The following is a 19,150-nucleotide window of genomic DNA, read 5'->3' as shown; positions in this document are numbered from 1 at the left end:
CGCACCTTGGAGAACACAGGCCTGATCGTCCAATGGGTCCTAGACCCAATACAGGCACTTGGGGCATTTCCCCAAGTCAGGGGCTTATTAGGAAGTCTCCCTTAGTCCACAGACCTAAGGGGCCTCCTCGGCATAATTTAGACCCACCCCTCAATAAGTCTCCCACACCGGTCACAAGGAGAACTTCATTGATTCAGGGGGTAGGGCGGAAACAGGGTAAAAGGTAGAGCAGTATGATAGAAATCTTACAGGAATATCAGAGGAATCCCATAGAGCAAACCAGGGTGGCTGAGGTAGCCGTTTAAACGCATCTGAGTTACTGAAGCTGAATATCTAATTGGCTCTCGAGTAGCTTACAACAAACAGGGCTAATTTGTTTCCATACTGCAGCTTTTTCATGAGCAGACTGATGCATCTACACTTACTATGCTGGCTGTTTGCTCATCTGTGTATTCTAGGAAAACATAGGCAGTTACACTGCATTGTCTCCAGTGAGCAAATGTACCCAAAAGACATGTGCACACAGCAATGCCCTCAGGGGTGTCCTGTGTCACAGAGAGAAGGTAGGTGACAGGATGTCTGCACTGCTTTACTGGCAGTCCTGGGGGCACCTTCTCAAGCTTGCTCCATCCACCACTCGCTTGTGCTCCTACTTCACACATGCCAGATCTGGAAATGAGGCGGCATAGCCAAAATGATGACATCCTCTCCCCTTCCTGCTGCTCTCAACAATGCCAGAGACAGATCTCAAGAGTGGTGAAAGGATTGCTGTTCACCTTGCTTCACTTAATTTCCAGGTTTGGTTTGTGCAGAGGGAGAGTGGGTGAGTGGGGTATTGATGAGAACAACATCCATGGGAGTACAGGGAAGATGAAATAGACTTACCTAGAGAGGCCAGTTAATACAGTTACATAGAAGTTGTTGGAAATCTGATCAATCCCACCAAATTAATGCCAAATTCTAGTTAAATAAGAAAATTATATGACAACCTAGATCACTAACAAGGATTACATATGGCAGGTTGTCAAGCATCACAACGCTGGTGAACTCTCCCAGATGGATGTTTGCCAGGATATCATGTTAAGTCTCCCAGTCAAGTGGACCCACATGCTCTTGAGCTTCCTTTGGCCTAAGGAATCTGCAGCAGTTTTCCTTTCCTTAGATCCTGGCACATTTTGTGGGCACAAGCTTCTCTCTCTCTCTTTACCTTTTGTCAGTAGTAGGGCTTCATAATCCAGTTGCCTTAAATTCTCAGAACCTGTGCTGTTTCCCGAGATACCTTGGTAGCTGAAGTTAACTTTGTCTCAGGGTATAAACAGACATTGACTTTGGAATGGGATCAGCTGTGCCAGGCTGTGTCCTGGCACAGAATGTGTCCCCTGTCACCTAGGGCCATTGTCCCTGAGGGTCAGATCCCTGCTGCTTCAGGGACCTAATCCTGCAGGACAGCATGCTTCATTGGCAGATGTGCACCCTGAGTCAGGGTGTAACAGCCTGATATGCATGTTGCAGGAGTCCCCTGCAGGGGGATTCCTGGGACATGCAATAAGCAAATAGATGTCCTTCCCTATTAGGCACCATACACTGTGACGATCTTTGGTCACAGCAATATTTTTGGGCATGTGGAGCATGACAAGGGGCTAGAACATCTGTTTGCACTCTCAGAGAAAAGGATGCAAGGATACACGGTTGGGGTATCCTATCGTGTATGTGCATATGTCGACATGCACTTTGCACAGGATTCTAAAACACCACTGTCCTTTACTTAGATGTGACAAAGGAAAGACCACACAAACGAGTAAACCCTACACGTGCTTCTGTGCCTGAGTTTCTTCTCTCTCTCTCTCTCTCTCTCTCTCCATGATCGTCTCTTGGAGAAACTGGCCAATTGTCGCCTTGGGTTCCCCACGATCCACTGGCTGGAAAATTGGCTCCGGGGTCGGACCCAGAGGGTAGTAATTGATGGAAGTCACTCATCGTGGTGTCCTGTGACCAGTGGGGTCCCCCAGGGCTCTGTCCTTGGACCCATACTGTTCAACATCTTCATTAATGATGTGGACACTGGAGTCAGAAGCGGACTGGCCAAGTTCGCCGATGACACCAAACTTTGGGGCAAAGCATCCACGCCAGAAGACAGGCGGGTGATCCAGGCTGACCTGGACAGGCTCAGCAAGTGGGCGGATGAGAATCTGATGGTGTTCAACGCCGATAAATGCAAGGTTCTCCACCTTGGGAAGAAAAACCCGCAGCATCCTTATAGGCTTGGCAGTGCTATGTTGGCTAGCACTATGGAAGAAAGAGACTTGGGGGTCATCATTGACCACAACATGAACATGAGCCTGCAGTGCGATGCTGCGGCTAGTAAAGCGACCAAAACGCTGGCTTGCATCCATAGATGCTTCTCAAGCAAATCCCGGGACGTCATTCTCCCCTTGTACTCAGCCTTAGTGAGGCCGCAGCTGCAGTACTGCATCCAGTTTTGGGCTCCACAATTCAAAAAGGATGTGGAGAAGCTTGAGAGAGTCCAGAGAAGAGCCACGCGCATGATCAGAGGTCAGGGAAGCAGACCCTACGATGACAGGCTGAGAGCCCTGGGGCTCTTTAGCCTGGAAAAGCGCAGGCTCAGGGGTGATCTGATGGCCACCTACAAGTTTATCAGGGGTGACCACCAGTATCTAGGGGAACGTTTGTTCACCAGAGCGCCCCAAGGGATGACGAGGACGAATGGTCACAAACTACTACAAGACCGTTTCAGGCTGGACATAAGGAAGAATTTCTTTCCTGTCCGAGCCCCCAAGGTCTGGAACAGCCTGCCACCGGAGGTGGTTCAAGCCCCTTCATTGAACACCTTCAAGATGAAACTGGATGCTTATCTTGCTGGGATCCTATGACCCCAGCTGACGTCCTGCCCTTTGGGCGGGGGGCTGGACTCGATGATCTTCCGAGGTCCCTTCCAGCCCGAATGTCTATGAAATCTATGAAATCATCCAGAGGTGGTTGTTGTTTCTTCTGGAGGCAGGGCACTCTTGGAGCATGCGGTGATGAGGAGAGAGCCAGGCTCAGATTCACCTGGATGACCGCATGGCTAATGGCTCCTTCTTCCTGGCCCGGGCCTTTTTATAACCTCACTGACCTCAGCAGCCCAGTCCAATCGAAGCTGCCAGTGCTGGCCACAAGCTGACCAATCTAAAAAAGCATCACTGGTTACCTGGGCCCGCGCAGGGCCGGGCTTTTTTTTTTTCCGCCCCCTCCCCAAGTTACCAGGCTTTTGTCATGTAGACAGGGAGGGAGATCCCCGCCCTGAGGGATTCAACACCAGCCTCTCACGCTGGCAGAGACAGATCTCTGGAGAGGGGCACCGACGGTGGCATTTCTGCCACACCCTGCCGCGGGCAGGACACTATTGGGCTCAGACGAGCTTGACAAGGGGCCGGTCCAGCCTCACCCTGATCACCTCCAGGGATGGTGACTGCACCACCTCTGCGGGGAGTGTGGTCCAGATTCTGGTGACCCTTACAGGGAAAGGGTGCCATGAGATTATTTTTTAATGGTGCCTGTGGCGGACCAGTAGCAGGCGCTCCTGCGTTGAGCCGCCCACCTCCCTGCGCCCGCCCACCTTCCCGGCTCCAAGTGCCTCCCTGGAGTGCCTCCAGTCCGGCCGACCCCTTCCCTGGAGCACACCCGCTAGCCTGGGGGTCCCGCTGCCACCATCCAAGGCTCTGGACTCACTTCTGGCTCTGCGCGACACATCAAGGGTGCATGCAGGTGCATGTGCACATGCACCCCCTGAGAAAAGCGCCATGGCAGTCACTGCTCGCCATGCCCCCCCTCACTGCTGACACTGCTAATGGCATCTGAAATTTAGGATTTAATGTCCAGGGTGCTGGTCTTCCCAGGAGAAATCCAGCTTTGAACTTCACCCTCATTTCCTCCTCCCCTTTCCTTACTGCCAACTGCATTTCTGAATGGACACTGGACCCTTTTTGTCAAGACTGAAATAAAATTAAGGCATTAAATATATGGGGTTTCTCTTGGTTGCACTATTCATTTTCCTTGCTGGGCAAGGCATGGGGTGAAGGCTTCATTTTTGTTCAGCTTCTTTCTATTTGTAGCATCCTCTCAGTGCAGATGAAATAATCTAGAAGAGTAATTTGCAGCCAGGGTGATTGGGCACTTTGGAGGGCCATGAGATTTTATTAATGGTGCCACACACTATTAGCACTGCTCACTGTGTATATATCCATACATGATTCATAAGATAAATCCGGAAGTTTCAAAAAGGAATCAGTAATGTCAGAATATGCTGTGTTGTTCTGCCTTTTCTGAGATCTTTGCATTAGAAGAAGTTTTTTTGAAGTCAAGAAATCAGTGCAAGTTACCAACAACAAATATCTGTGTCAAGAACATTGCGTGACAGCACTAACAAGGAGCTTCTGCACTGGCTGGGAATTGAACCCAGGTCTCCTGCATGGGAGGCAGGAATTCTACCATTGAACCACCAATGCTTGAAAAGCTATGGAAGTAGGAGCAGGACTTGTCCAAGTCCTGAAAAAGAAAAGGTAAAGTTCTCCATTCCCGCCATTCTGGTTCACTCCAATGACAAGCAGACTCAAGATTTTGGGTGATCTTCACTCTCATGATCCAAAGCTGATCAAGCATCACTGGCCACAACTGAAAGAAAAGGCCTGCAGTAGAAAAAAGAGGAAACGCTATAACCGTGGGGACGTGATTGGGCTACCTTTTGTGTGTTTGTTTCTTTGTCTTGGCTGCCACGAGGACCCCAAATCCCTTTCTGAGCTCCTGCTCTCCACGTGACTCCCTCATGCTCACGCACCCATGGCATATCACCTTCACAAAAATGCATGGATTTCCAGAGTTGGGGGAGTTGATCCACCCAGGTGCAGCAGGGCAGGATGGGGTGCTGACCCAGCACAGAGGTGTGGAGGGGTGGGAGAGGGCAATTAATCCTCTCTGACCCGGACGTGTCCATTTCAAGCCCACTGCTGAGGATGCCAGGCAGAATGGGCGGACTGGCGGGATCCCATGGGGCCTGGCTGAGGACCCAGCAGGCAGGCCAGGCTCAGGCGAGGGGATGTGATGGGGCCATGGCAGGTGGGGAGCAGCATCTGGCTGCTGATGCTCAGTGTTGCTGCCAGTGGGGCAGGGGGAAACTGAGTCTGTGGCTGCCCCAGCCCCACTGTGTGCCCGGGGTGGTGGGACTGGCTGCATGTGCCACCGCTTGGACTGCCCCCAGTCTGTGGGCTGGAAAGCATCATGCTGTGGGCCAGATCCAGGACACAGGCTGTATTTTGCACACCCCTGCAATGTGGGGAAGAGCAAAGGAGAGGGAACTTCAAGAGAGAGCCAAGCCAAGCCAGGTCACCTCTTTCCAAAAGAGCTGGTGCTGCAAGAAACACAAGCCAGAGGCTCTGCCAAGACTTGAACTCAGATTACTGGATTCAGAGTCCAGGGTGCCGGCTGTTACACCACAGAACCAGTACAAGAAAAGCCTCACAGATGCATGGAGAAGGCTTGCCAGAAGCCACCTGCCCAGGGCAGCCACTCGCCTCAGGTGAGGCAGTCCAACCCAAATCCACTCCTCCGACTGGGCAAGGCTTCAGAAAGAGGACATCTAGCCATCCATGGAAGGGGAGGAACGGGGAAGTGTGGAGCTCCTTCCCTTGCCCTTAAGCAGTAATCACAGGCCCCAGGCTTCATGTGTGGTTTAGGGTTAAGCAAAGCTGTGCTTTAAAAATTTGTTCTGGGTTTGATTCCTACCCCATGCTGTTCCACTCCCCTTTCTAAACTCCAGCACCCTCCTCCTGTCTTTAGCTTCCCTTCCATACATGTAGGTCATGAATTCCTCAGAAACCACCCAGGAAATCCAATGTCTATAATGTTAACAGCACCAAGTGGGAGCCTGACAATGCCTTGGGCCCCTTTGAGTCCCAGAAGTAGAGACACCCGTCCAGATTCAAGATGGGAGCTTCTCCCTGCCCTCCGAGCTGCCTGTAGAGGGGAGCCACCTCATGCTCAGGAAAGCAGTTTGGGACGCTGCCAAGAGCCTGCGAGGGGCAGGGTTGGCCAGGGATACGCTCGCAGGTGGGAGAGACCCTGTCCTGTGCGGCCCTTTGCGCAGGTGCCCCGAAAGATGAACAAGTGCATGACGGCGGTCTGCAGCTTCCTGTCTCCGGCTTTCCTGGCTGCATCCCGCATCCTGGGAGAGACAGCGGGACTGTTCCCCTGTGCAGACACCCCCGGGGTGTGAAATGACAACGCCTCCCACAACCCATTGCCATCCCCAAGCGCAGTGTGGAGCTGAGGAAGGCTCCTAGCTGACAACTCGGGCCGTGTCCCCATCTGTGGAGGTGAGATACTGGGGGTCAGGAGTGAGGGGCATTAGCGGGGCTGGGGGTGGGGAGTGAGGGGCACGGGGGAGTGGGGGACTGTGGGACGGGGGGACGGGGCACTGCTAGTGCCAGGGGTTGCAGGTTGAAGTGAGCAGGGCCAGGGGGCCGTGTCCTGTGGGGTGGGAGTGAGACCTGCCTGGGCTCACAGAGGACGTGGGCAGGGAGATCCCCTGTGCCAAGCAGAGCCAGGAAACCCCCCGGGCCCTGGGCTCTGACCACAAGACGGGGTGTTTGTAGTACCGACAAGGGCTGCAGCTCCTCTGCCCCGGACCGGGCAGCGCGGCCCCCCAAAGAGGACCCCCACAATGAGACTCTACGACTGAGACACTTTCTTGACCCTGCTTCCCCCACCATTGCAGACCGGTGTACGAGTTTGGGTGTGTCTATCTTCTTTCTCTCTCAGCATCGCGAACCCCTGCAAGGTCTACATGCAGCAGAGCTGAGCTGCAAGGAGGGAAGAGCGAGGTGCCCGTGAGCAGAGCGCCGGGAAGGGAAGGGAAGGGAAGGGAAGGGAAGGGAAGGGAGCGGGCGGGTGCCCCGCAGGGGCCGAGCTGGCCGGAGGAAGCAGCTGCACAGGAACCCCGGCAGGTGCTGAAGCACTCCAAAAGCAAGAGTTGAGCATTATAGGTTATTCAAATTATAATATTGAAGCTGCTGCCCTCAAGAGATTTGCAACCTTTCCCTTCTCCCGAAGGAAAATGCCCTTTCTTGTCAGCGCGGCGCCTGCGGCCCAGGACCGAGCTGGTGAAAGGCTCACATCGTCCGGTCCCACTGTACCAGCACGCTAGGAATAGCTCAGAGGCCTGATCCAGCAGAGCACGGGGGCACCAGGACACGTGCACTGAACATGCACGATGCACACATACCCTGAGGGACTTGCCCACGATCTGTAGCAAAGCAGGGAATACGAGCCCGGGTCACTCTGGGTTATTGCCTTGAACACCGGGTCCCCCTTCCTCACACAAAGTCCCACAAGCTTTCATTACACATGCTCCTTTCGTAGCACATTACAAATTGTCTCTTAAAAATTGGAACAATAACACAGAAATTGAAGCAGATGCTCTCCTTTTCTTCTGCAAAATGTTTTCAGGCTTTCATAAACACCCAGGATCTAAAACTTAAAATATTTTGGTCTTTTGGCATTTTTTGATGAAAAAAAAAATCCATGTCGTTTTTTAAAATATTTTTTTTCAAAGATTTTTACAGGAACATTATTTCCCAAGCATTTCTACTTGCTACTTTATCTGTATTGAATTTTATATTTAACAACCAAATTGACTCCATACTAATGTTCCCTTGCATTGATCTACAGTCCAGCACGTGGATATATAATCAAGCAACAAAATCTTTTCTTAATCAGAGTGACCACAAAACTATTGTAATGATTCTCCAAACTACATCTAACTGGTAGTACAAACCCATTTCATGCATTGCATCCTTGCTTTCCCTCCCTGCAGAGCAGAGCTGTGCTAGGAAAGACGGCAGCGATGACTGAGCAGAGGAGCCGAGACAGGTACTATCAGATGTGTTTGGAAGTTTCTGCTTTAAAATTCCTTAGCAGTTAATAGAAATTGGTTTTCATCCTAGCCAATTCAAAGAAAAAGCCTTCAATAGTTTAATTTTTAAAAAAGCAAAATTTGTGCAACTATCTTTTAGGCAGACAAGGTACTTTGGGTAAGTCTGATATCTTTTATTAGACCAACTCAAAGAGTTGGAAAAATTGTTCTTAGCAAGCTTCCGGGTTTCAGTGCCCTTCGTGGGGCTGAGGAAGCGCAGTCGAGGGGATCTCCAGGTCAGACCCAAGCACACGCATGTGTCAAAACCCAGGCAGCGGAGAGAAAGGACGAGTGAGACCTGGCAGTGCCTCGGCCTCTTTCCTTCCTGCCGCCCTCTCAAAGCTTGGCGCGGCTTTGCTCGCCCTTCTCCTGCTTGTTCACACGGTGGCATCAGAGCTTCACGGGCCACGGGTAGGAGACGTGGGCGCCCGCCCGTGCCACCCACTCCATGCTCGGGTACCCAAAGCCTTTTGGAAAGCGAAGAGCTGAGTTTATTTGGAGAAGTGAGACCCTGTTTGACTTCACCTCCCCCTCCCCGTGGCCTGCCCGCTGCCAGCTCAATCCCTGCCAGGGAGGGACTGGGGCTGGCTCTCCCCCTCCTCTCTGCCCAGCTCCTACCAGTGTCTGACTTGTCAGATACAGACCCCCTGCCACCCCCTGTCACATAATAGAGATGCTTCCCCCACCCTCGTCGGGGGTGAGGAGTAGGATGAGTGACCTGGGGCCCCGATCCCGCAATCAGATCCATGCAGGATGGGTGCGCTGGAGCCCCATCGCACACTCAAACACAGCTGCCTTGCACCCGCAACGGGCTGCGTGCAGACGTGGCCGCAGCACGTGGAAGTAGCCGTCACTGCAGCAATGCAGCACGCAGGCACCAACGGGTCAGGGAAGGGGTCACAAATCCCTATCCCCTCCTCCCTCCTCTGTCTGGGCCTCCAACTCGGCACCTGCATCCACCTGCCCCTTTCCAGCAGCCGCACGACTCACCCAGCTTCACCCTTCCCTGCACGTCCGGCCATCGCCCCGGTGCCGCCATGCCTCTCGCAGCGTCCGGCCCTGGCAGGCTCAGCCCCTTGCGCCCACCTTGCACCTGTTCTCGCACTCCAGGCGGGTCTTAAAGTTGTTAGCATTGCCCTGGCAGCCACCGTAAGTGAACTGTTGGCAAGTTCTGGTGACCCAGTGGTAGTAATAGTGCAGGATGTTCACCTTGCAGGGGCCAGTGTCTGGGGTTAGGGTTAGGGTTAGGGTTAGGGTTAGGGTTTCTTGCAACTGTCTGTGGCAGCGGCGTAGTAACACTGGTGGATGTAGGCCAAGCAGTTGCCGCTGTCCGGGGGAAGCCTGCAGACACCTGCAGCCCAGAGCAGAGACGGGAGGTGAGAAGCAGCACCCCTCGCCCTGCCCTGGCTGGCTCTCCCCGCTTCATGGCACTAGCATAGGATGTGCATGTTGCAGAGCCAAGGTCTCTAGGGAGCGGGCAGACATCGCAGCACCAGGCCAGCCGGGCTATATACTGTCACCCAGCCCTGGAGTCAGGAGGGCCTTGCACAATGCCCCAGCTTGGCCCCTGCCCCTCCCAGGGGCACCAGGAAGGTTGGGAAACAGCCCTGGGCCTCTGTGCAACAGGATCGGACCTGACTAATGGCTGGCACGTGGGGCTCGCAGGCTCCCTGCTCTGCCCCTTCCAGCAGGGCTGGTCCCAGGCAGCACCTAGATCACTTCCCCCAGGCTGCGCCCACCCCGGGGGCTCTTGGGTTCGTGCTGAAGGACTAAAGGAGCCCGGGGCAGGGAAAACACCAGCTCTCTGCTCCCCCCCCCGCACGCAGCCTGGCTGCTGGAGACCGTGGGCTCAGCACCCCGCCAGGGCCTGACCAGCTGCCCAGGGGCTGCGGGCTATTACTACCTGGGGTTGCTGCATTCAGGCTCCATGTGCTGCACATGAATAAACCCCAAAGCATTCTGGCCTGAAGTTTTTAGCTCCTGGGTACATGTTCAAACAGCATGCCCAGGAGCAAAAAACATTGGAGTAATAATCCCTGGAGTTTATTAGAGAGCATTAATTGCATGCGTAGACGTGCCCCGAGTGTTATATGGGAGGTGGAGCAGCCACCGCTGCAGAAGAGCGACAGTGCAAAGGAAACAGCGGAGCCGGAGGGAGTGGGGGCGAAGGCATGACCCGTGGCACGGGGCAGGTGGGCTGCAAACAGCACAGCCCGTCCCGGGCAGGGAGGACGCAGCAGCATCCCCTGCTTCTCGGTCTGCTCAGACCTGCCTCCAGGATCGAGTCTGTGACAGGAAGACTCCCCGATCCCTGCTGCTGCGGAGAGCCCTTGCTCCTGGCCCTGCGTGTGAGACAGGATCAAGCCCGCAGCCCTGGGGTGACTGAGCTCAGACTGGCAGCACAAGTGCGGGTGTCAGCAAATAGGGGTGACCCCTGGTCAGCAGCCCTGGGGGGGCCGGTCGCAGCTGTGAATGCGCTGGGGGTAGGTGGTGACAGCAAAGGGGCTGGATGGAGGGGACATGGCAGAGGACCCCAGCACTGCAGCCAGGGGTGAGGCTCCCCTTCTCCCGCTGCCCAATACCCAGCTCCTGCCTCAGACACCCCCAGCCCTGGGTGGTGTCAGGCAGCTGCTCCGTGCAGCTTTCCCGCATGCCCCGGGGGCAGGAAGGGCTCTGCCAGCTGCTGATGGCTGAATCCAGCCAGGCCCAGGGCAAGGCAGAGCCCCCAGCACAAGTGGGGCGATGTGGAGGGAGCCCCAAGCCTGCGGGGATGGGCTGCCCGGGCACGGGAGCTAGGAGCAGGAAGCTGCCTGCAACACCGGGCGCTTTCCCCATCACCTCTTGTGTCAGGTCCCCGCGCCCCGTGGCCCACAGCAAAGGGGACAGTTGCCCCATCAGGGAACCACCAACGGCCTCGGGATGGGCTGGGGAGCTCCTGGCCCAGGGGGAAGTGAAGCCAGCGGAGAAGTGCCGCAGCCAGGTGGGCATGCCAGCCCCCAGCCCACAGCCCCCAGCACAGGGTGGGTATTTGGGGCAGGATAGGGCTGCAGCCCAGGCAGCTCAGGCGCCCTCCCCGCTGTGCTCACCTTGCTGCCCACTGATCCCAAGACCCATCCTCACTGGGGGACCAGTCCCCATTGTCCCCGCAGATGAACAGGTCGCCCGTGCGGGTGGCGTCATTGCAGTAGCCCAGGGCTGGCAGGCAAGGCAGGGGCCGGGGTCCTGAGGAGCCTGCAGACGCCTGCAGCCCAGAGCACAGTGAGGACGGGGCTGGAGGGCAGCCTTGCCCTCCCCGCTGCCCGCAGCTGCTGCTGGGCACACGTCACTGGCCAGGCCGACTCTGCGGCCAGGGATCCCCCCGCGGCACAGACACGAGGGGCTGCTCACAGGGGCACAACCAGGATGCAGCCGATCAGGGCTCAACCCCCAAGGGTCACAGCCCGGGGGCAGGAGCAGGCCTGCAGACACGTGCAGCAGCAGGACGGTGCTCTGCAGCCTGTCCTTAGGATGCAGCAATGTCCTCCTTGCTGAGGGCATGTGCCCCCCCACCCAGGGATTTCTGCATTGGGCGCAGAGAGCAGGAGGGGATGGATTTGGTCACTCTGAGCTCTGCATCCAGTGCTTCAGATGGGCAGGACACAGCGCGCTGCCCCCAGCCCCACCTGGGGCATCTCAGCACCGCTGATATCCTGCTCCACAGGAGCCAGGACATTGCCCCGGGGTGCCTAGCTGCCGTCCCCGCTCTGCTCCATGCTGCACACGGGAGCCGCCGGTGCCACTTGTGGCTCCCATGCCACCACTTGGTCCCCTGAGCCAGGGCAGCCCTGGGGTTGCCAGGGGCTCAGAGACACATACTATGTTCCAGGAAAGCCTGGGCAGTGCCCTGAGAGATGCCCCGGGATGCCAGGGACCTGCATTCATAAGTGCAAACATGATGGTGACCGCCCCGAAGGGAAGAAGTGCTGCAGCACTGGCTGCGGCAAGGTCTGCATGATGCCCGTTCAAGGTGAGGGGCAGCTCCATGCTGGGAGGTCGCAGAGGGATCCCCGGGTCCTGCCCCAGCACAGCCACGTCCGGCCGGCAAGGCGCATGGGGACTCCGTGCGGGCAGGAGGGAGGAAGCAGAGCTGAATGGCGAGGAGCCAGGGCCCGTGTGAGAGATGCCGGGAGCAACGCTGAAGCCCAGCTCTCCCACCCCGGGCTCTGCCCCGTGCATGGGGCATCCTCTGCCCAGGCTGGACTCCGGCTCTGTGCTTTGCTCCCTCACCTCTGAATAAACGCGCTCTGTATGAACCTGCCCGGCCTCGTGCCCCTGCCTCACAGCTCCTGCCCCACATGCAGGTCCTTCTCCCAGGGCGGGGGCTGGAGCTGCCTGGGCCAGACCCCCCGTTGCACCCGGGGACATCACTGCACCAGGAGAGAGATGTCCCCTGCATGGGACCGTCAAGTTGTCATTTGACCAGGATCTTCCAGACAGCAGGAAGGGCCCGCGCCTGCCTCTGCGAGCAGCTCACGATCCAGCACAGCTCAGTAGACAAGCACTGCAGTCTGGCCTTGCCCGTTCATATTTCTCTGCTGCCCTCCCGGTCCATCCGCGATGCACCCCAATGCAGGGAATCCTGGGGGTTACCTGACAGCCACACTAAGCCCGTGATTCTCAACCAGGGCTTGTGAGATCCTCTCAAGGGTGTTGCAGGGGTTTGGACGCTTTCAGGACTGTTAGATGTGCAAATGCCTACACGTGATGCCCAAGATGCAGGAGGAATCCACTGTGTCCAAACCATCCTGTGCTGCTGGGGGCTTTCTTGGTTCTTTGCAATGGGAGAATTGCTTCAGGATTTTTCTGATCAAGCAACAAGTGAAAGCTCAGAGCTGGCATTTTTCAAGGGAAAGGGAAAGGGCGGCCTTGAGTCTAGCAAGGTTGAGACCTACTGCTCTAGACAACCCATGTGGCATCCATGTACTTCTTGGTCTCTGGAAACTGGGCGAGCTTCCAGTGCCCAGGGATCTTGCTCTGCCCGGGGATCTTTGATCCAAACAGCTTATGCATCTCCTATCTGCAAACTATAGAGATGCTCGTGGTGGTGAGAGCGCTGCTTTGACAGTGCCGAACATCCTCAAATTGGCTTCAAATTCCCCCTGCACCTTGCAAATGCTTGCCCTCGTTTCTCATCCTCAGCTTTCACGAGGCTGTGAGATCCGTGGAGGGTTTTCAAGCCATGCAATGGGCTGGATTATTCTCCACCACAGGGCATGGGCAGTGTGCTTCTGTGAGGCATTGCCATTTCCTGGATGAAATCGTGGATTGGCGTGTTAGCGGCATTTGCAGGTATTATCAGGTGTAACCTGACAGGGGTCACGATGTGAATGCTTCTGCCATGGCCCCCAAAGACAAGGTGAGCACCCAGAACCACATTCGATATAAGCTCGCCAACTGGAAATGGGGATCCAGCCCGTGAACCCCCACACTGCTCTGGCTCGCAGGTTCTCCTCTGCTGAGCACGCATGTGCTGTGTGGGAGACATCCGTACATGTAAGTGCCTTGACCCCGTCCGGAATGACGACTGCCGATGCATCGAGGACGGCTGAAGCCTGCCAGCCCCGACGGTGTGACCCTGCTGCCTGGCACTGCAGGTCTTAGAGGGGGCTGTGGAGCGGTGGGGCATAACCCCACTCCATTTGGGGGCTTGGCAATTCTTCCCCAAGCGGGTTGTGCTGGGGGAGCAGGGGCAGACTTCAGGCCTGCCCAGGCGAAAGGCTTTCCCCATAACCGGGAGCTTTGCGGGGTCCTGGCTGCAGTGTTTGTAGCCCTGGAGTGAGACCATCGGCTCGTAGAGAAGTCCGGGTGGGAGGGACCTCCAGAAGAAGGCAGGGTAGAGCCCTTCAGAGCCAACGAAGCCTGACCTGATTTCAGCTTCCCGCCCGAGGCAGGACCGCAGTGTGGCAGGCCAGTAGGGGGCGCTCCTGCGTGGAGCCGCCCACTTCCCTGCGCCCGACCACCTTCCCGGCTCCGAGTGCCTCCCTGGGGTGCCTCCCGTCCGGCCGACCCCTTCCCTGGAGCACACCCGCTAGCCTGCGGGTCCCGCTGCCACCGTCCAAGGCTCTGGACTCAATCCTGGCTCTGCGCACCTTGGAGAGCACAGATCTGATCGCCCAATGGGTACTAGACCCAATACAGGCACTTGGGGCACATTCCCAAGTCAGGGGCTTAATAGGAAAGTCTCCCTTAGTCCGCAGACCTAAGAGGCCTCCTCGGCATAATTTAGACCCACCCCTCAATAAGTCTCCCACACCGGTCACAAGGAGAGCTTTATTGGTTACAGGGGGTAGGGTGAAAACAGGGTAAAAGGTAGAGCAGTATCATAGGAATATCAGAGGGATCCCATAGAGCAAACCAGGGTGACTGATGTGACCTTTTGATCACGCATCCGAGTTACTGTAAGCTAAATATCTAGTCGGATCTCACTCACTCTTACTCTTACTCTTACTCTTACTCTTACTCTTACTCTTACTCTTACTCACTCGCATCGTCCAGAGGTGGTTGGAGTTTCCTCTGGAGGCAGGGCACTCTTGGAGCATGCGGTGATGAGGAAAGAGCCAGTTTCAGATGGTGAAGCTCCTCTCCCAGGTTCAGATTCACCTGGGTGACTGCATGGTTAATGGCTCCTTCTTCCTGGATTGAACCTTTAAATAACCTTTCTGACCTCAGCAGCCCGGTCCAATCGAAGCTGCCAGTACTGGCCACCAGCCAACCAAATTTAAAAGCATCACTGCTACCTGGGCAGGTGAGTGGGGCTTTCCCTCCCCCCCCCCCCGCACCCAGGTGACCAGAGAATCCACATCCGAGGCACCAGGCTTTTGTCATGTCCGCAGGGACGAAGATCCCCCTACCTGATGGATTCAACACCAGCCTCTCACACTGGCAGAGACAGATCTCTGGAGAGGGGCACAGACGGTGGCATTTCTACCACACGCAGCATCATAGGATCCCTGAGCCGTGGGCCTGGAAGGGACCTGAGGAGCTCACATCGAGTGCAACCCCTGTCCAAACCACCCCGGACAAACCCATGGCCAACCACAGTCACCCCCACCACAACCACAAGACATCACATCAGCCACATGCCAAACCAGGCGCACAGGAGCAGGGAGGGGAGCTGTAGCCCACGCCAGGGAACCAGCAGCCTGCATCGCCAGCAGTGAGTTTGCAGCAGTCTAGACCTGGGAAGGCCGGGTCTGTGCGTGCATCGCTGCTGCCCTCTCCCGTGCACACCCAGCGCTGCAAGCCAGCGGCTCCTGCACCCTTTGCAACCCCCAGGCTCCCAGGGTTGTTCCCCCTCCGCCAGGTGTCAGGGACGGGGCAAGGGGTCGGTGCCTGCTGAAGGCACAGAGAGGTGCTGGGGCCGTCAGTGCAGGGGACACGGAGTCCAGGTCAGCGTGGGAACGGAGACGGGACTCCCTGCCGCCCCTCCTGTGCTCCCACCAGCCCCAATTTCCAACCCCAATCTCTGGAGGGGGCTGGGAGTGGGAGGCAATGCTGGTCCCCGTCTCTGCATGGAGGCTTGGCAGCCCGTCAGCAGGACACCGCACACATACAGGGCCTGCCGCCATCCCCAGGGCACCGGGGCAGCCCTTTGCCCCACAGCCAGGCCGACCCGACGGTCCAGACCCAGAGCCAACACCCGCACGGTGCACACAGACCCCCAGGCTCCTGGCCCCAGCAGGGAGGTCTGGGGCTCACACCGACCTGCAGGCACACGGTGACGTTCCAAGGGCCTCGTCCCCCTCATCTCAGGGCGTCTGTGAGGACAGCCCTGGCGCCCAGCACCAAAGTCCTTGCCCACCTGCTTCTTACAACCTCCTGGCTCCCGGGGGCTGTGTTTCCTGTCCCGGGTCCCAGCTGTAGGTAGCCCTGCCTTTGCTTGCGCGCTGGGCAGGGCCGTGTTACGGAGTGCTGTGTTCCACCCCAGACAGGGCTGCAGGACTGTTTCGGGAGGAGGCTGTACAGCGGTGTGGGACTCTGGGCAGTGGGGGAAGGCATCTCTGCAGCCCTCATCTGGTGCCCGTGCTAGGGCAGCGCTCAGAACGAGGCACTGGCTGGACCGCACAGGGACAGGATCAGACCTGTGTGTCATAAGCACTATACTGCTCACAGGAGATTCCCCAAGAGCACAGGAGGGGTCCCTGCAGAGGCCATGGGGAGGGGGAGGCTGCTGGGAGCCCAGCAGCCAGGGCCCCTCCACATCCACCCAGAATCCCCCGCCAATCTGAACCCCACCTGGAGAAGGCTGGTCCCTTCATGAGTCTGGTCCTTTAGAAAATCCCCTGATGGCAGCCAGAGATGAGAGCGCCCTGCCCCAGGGAAAACCAGGCCCCAAGGACATGGCTGGTCCAGGCTGTGTGACCTCTCCTCCCTCAGCTTTGATTTGTGCCTCAGTTTCCCCACCTGTGGGATGGGAACAAGAAGCCTCCCTGACCCCGCCTTCCCCCACCCACAGGACACGGACGTGTGTGGAGAGAAGAAGCGGCTGCTGAGAGCGCGATGCAGGCTGGCTCTGGTTCTTAGACCCAGCATGGCACGGGCACAGCTCTCCTGGGGTGCAACCTCCCTCCAGCATGCACCTCTGAGCCCCCAGCCACGGACGAGGCGCTGCCCAGAGCCCCCTCTAGCCCAAGGGCAGCCAGTGTGGGGCCCACGGGGGCAGCAGCGCCAGCCCAGCCCAGCGCGGGCAGGGAGTGCAGGAGAGGGCTCCGTCCATCAGGGACTATAGCTCCTGGACTTGCGGGAGGACATGAGGCTGTCAGAGCCCCCCTTCGGCATGGGCACGGCAGGGGAAGGAGATGGGGCAAAGGGGCCCATGCAGCCCCACACGGCCCTGATCCTGTCGCTTCCCCTGCCCCAAAGGCAGCCTTTCATCCTGCCACTCCCCCATTCCCCCATCCTCACCCCCCCACCCACCATCCCCCTGCCCCATTCCTCCATAGCTAAAGCTCCCTCTATCTATCTATCTACTTCCCCCTTGGTCTCCTGCTGCCCATCACTGGTGTCTGCCCACCTCCCCACACAAAGTTATTGCCGCGAGCCCACCCTGGACAGGCATCCTGGACTAATCGGGTCCCTCTCGTGCTCTGGGTAAGATCTCAGGGCAGGAGACAGACCAATTCAATTGCTCTCACATGACAGCTGGCCCTGGCGAGTGGGAACTCCCACCCCCCGGACCAAGGGACTCCTGCCTGCCCGGTGCTGGCCACCGAGGACACCGCAGACCCAGGCTGGGCAGCCCATCGTGTTGCCCCTCCTTGTCACTAGGGATAAAGGATAGTAAGGACAACCCCTAACCCTGCTGTCCTGGGCTCTGGGCACCCCTGCATAGGGCATTTCCCCATGGCAAAAGCTCGTTGCGGAGCAAACCGAGACGGCTGGAGAGGGCATGGAGGGCCAGGTAGTGAATGGCACCTGCTTCCCTGAACCCTCTTCTGCTACCTTCAAAGCTGGGTAAAAGCAGAGGGGACACACACATGCTCCCCAGACAGACTGGGGTCCTGCGCCCCAGCACCATGCTCCCTCTTTCCCATGCTCTTTGCTGCCACCAGCCCCAGGGACACAGCAGACTCATTACCAAGACCCATTTAGTGTAGGGGTTGGTGACCATTAAAGGAAGCAGGGGTGTTCCTGATCCCCCATGCAGCACCCTAGCCCTCCCAGGCCTGTATTGCAACCTCTGCCATGGGCCTGGTGCAGCTGGACCTGCTTTGATGGAAAGTCACACTTGGCCCCGGGGCCATGGGCACCGTTCATCTCAGCCCAGAAACAGTCCTGCCTACGTGCAGGGGGACCCCAGGATGGATGCTCATTCTTCCAGACACGGTCAGTGCAATCCCAGTGAGACGCAGGAAAGCTCCTGTCCCCAGCCCCCTCTTCCAGTGTCCCCTTCTCCCAGCTGATGGTATCCCGGCTTCAAAGTCAGGAGGGAGTCCAGTCCCAGACCTTGCTCGCTGTCCCCATCCCAGCCCAGATGGACCTGCCTGACCCATCCTTGGGAAGCTCCAGGGACGACTTTCCCCCACTTTCCAAGGTGTCTTGGAAGAAGTCTCTTCCCTTTCCTGCAGCAGACCTTGCACATGAGAGTTTGGCCCCGCTTGAAGTCAAGAGGAGAGCTATGCCTGTGATTTCCGTGTGTAGCAGGCTTGTCTTTCGGAGTTTGGGTTCAGTCCCAGGCTTGAAATTTGGCTGTTTTAATTGGTGGAGCCCATCCACCAATCAGGAGGCAGCAAGAGGACTTTAGTCACGCCCCTTTCCTGCGGGCAGGGGGAGAGGAATTCTTCCCTCTCCCAGGACCTGATTGAAGACTGCAATACTCGGGTCTGGAAGACTTCAGGGGCGGGGCCATGGAGCATATTAAAGGAGCTGTGCCCACAGCATGAGAGGGACACATCTGGGACACTGGAGAGAGAAGAGTGGGGCTGGGAAGCGAAGCGAAGCGCCCCTGAAGACTTCCATCTACGGGGAACGGCAGATGGCTCCAGCAGCTGGGCTCTTGGTGTGCAGCACGGCACACGGCATCCAGACCCTGGGAGCTGTGTGAGGTGACTCGGCTCTGCAACCTCTGGCTTGTGGCCAGAGACACGTTGCACAGGACAGTGCATGGAGTAGGACCTTTGGAGAGCTTGGGCGGCTCAGGTCCTCAACCCCTGGAACGAGGCCCAGAGCTCGGTGCAGGATGTGCTGCATGGAGGGTCCAGGAGCAGACTGAGCCTGGTATTGCACAAGGCAGCCCAGGCCGCCGACCCATGGCAAAAGGTTGAGTCCAGAGAGCCAGACGGTGATTGGACTACTGGGCCAGCAGGCAGGGCTGAGCCAGAGGCCCCAGAAGCCCTGCATAGCGGAGCCCTGTTCCAGGGGACAGCGACCTCCCCTAAGCCCACTGCTGGCGAGAGCGCGCCGTAAGTGGTGTGATGTCATGCCTGGTGTTTTGTGAGCTCTCATGTTGTGAATGAGTAGATGAGCAGAGTCCTAGGGCTCTGCTGGGACCCCTGTTGCTATTATTTCACCTGTTGTTTCTTTGTATTGATTTGTGGCTTATTTATTGCTCACCCATACCTGTCTATAGTTGGTCTGTTGGTGATCTATGTTTATTCTGGGTTTATCTGTTTCAGATCAGATACTTACCTGGGACTTCCCTGCATC

At 57.1% G+C, this 19,150-nt stretch overlaps 1 non-coding gene across 1 annotated transcript; it reads right to left on the bottom strand.

Annotated features, from left to right (window-relative positions):
* Positions 1–4,434: 4,434 nt before the first annotated feature.
* On the bottom strand, positions 4,435–4,505 carry TRNAG-CCC (transfer RNA glycine (anticodon CCC)). The gene has a single exon. It is a non-coding gene; the product is annotated as a tRNA-Gly (tRNA).
* Positions 4,506–19,150: the final 14,645 nt, after the last annotated feature.

This window comes from Alligator mississippiensis, chromosome 1 (genome assembly GCF_030867095.1).
Source record: "Alligator mississippiensis isolate rAllMis1 chromosome 1, rAllMis1, whole genome shotgun sequence".
NCBI lineage: Eukaryota > Metazoa > Chordata > Crocodylia > Alligatoridae > Alligator > Alligator mississippiensis.
Note: the sequence above shows the minus strand (reverse complement) of the source record. Positions and strands in the feature narration are given on the sequence as shown.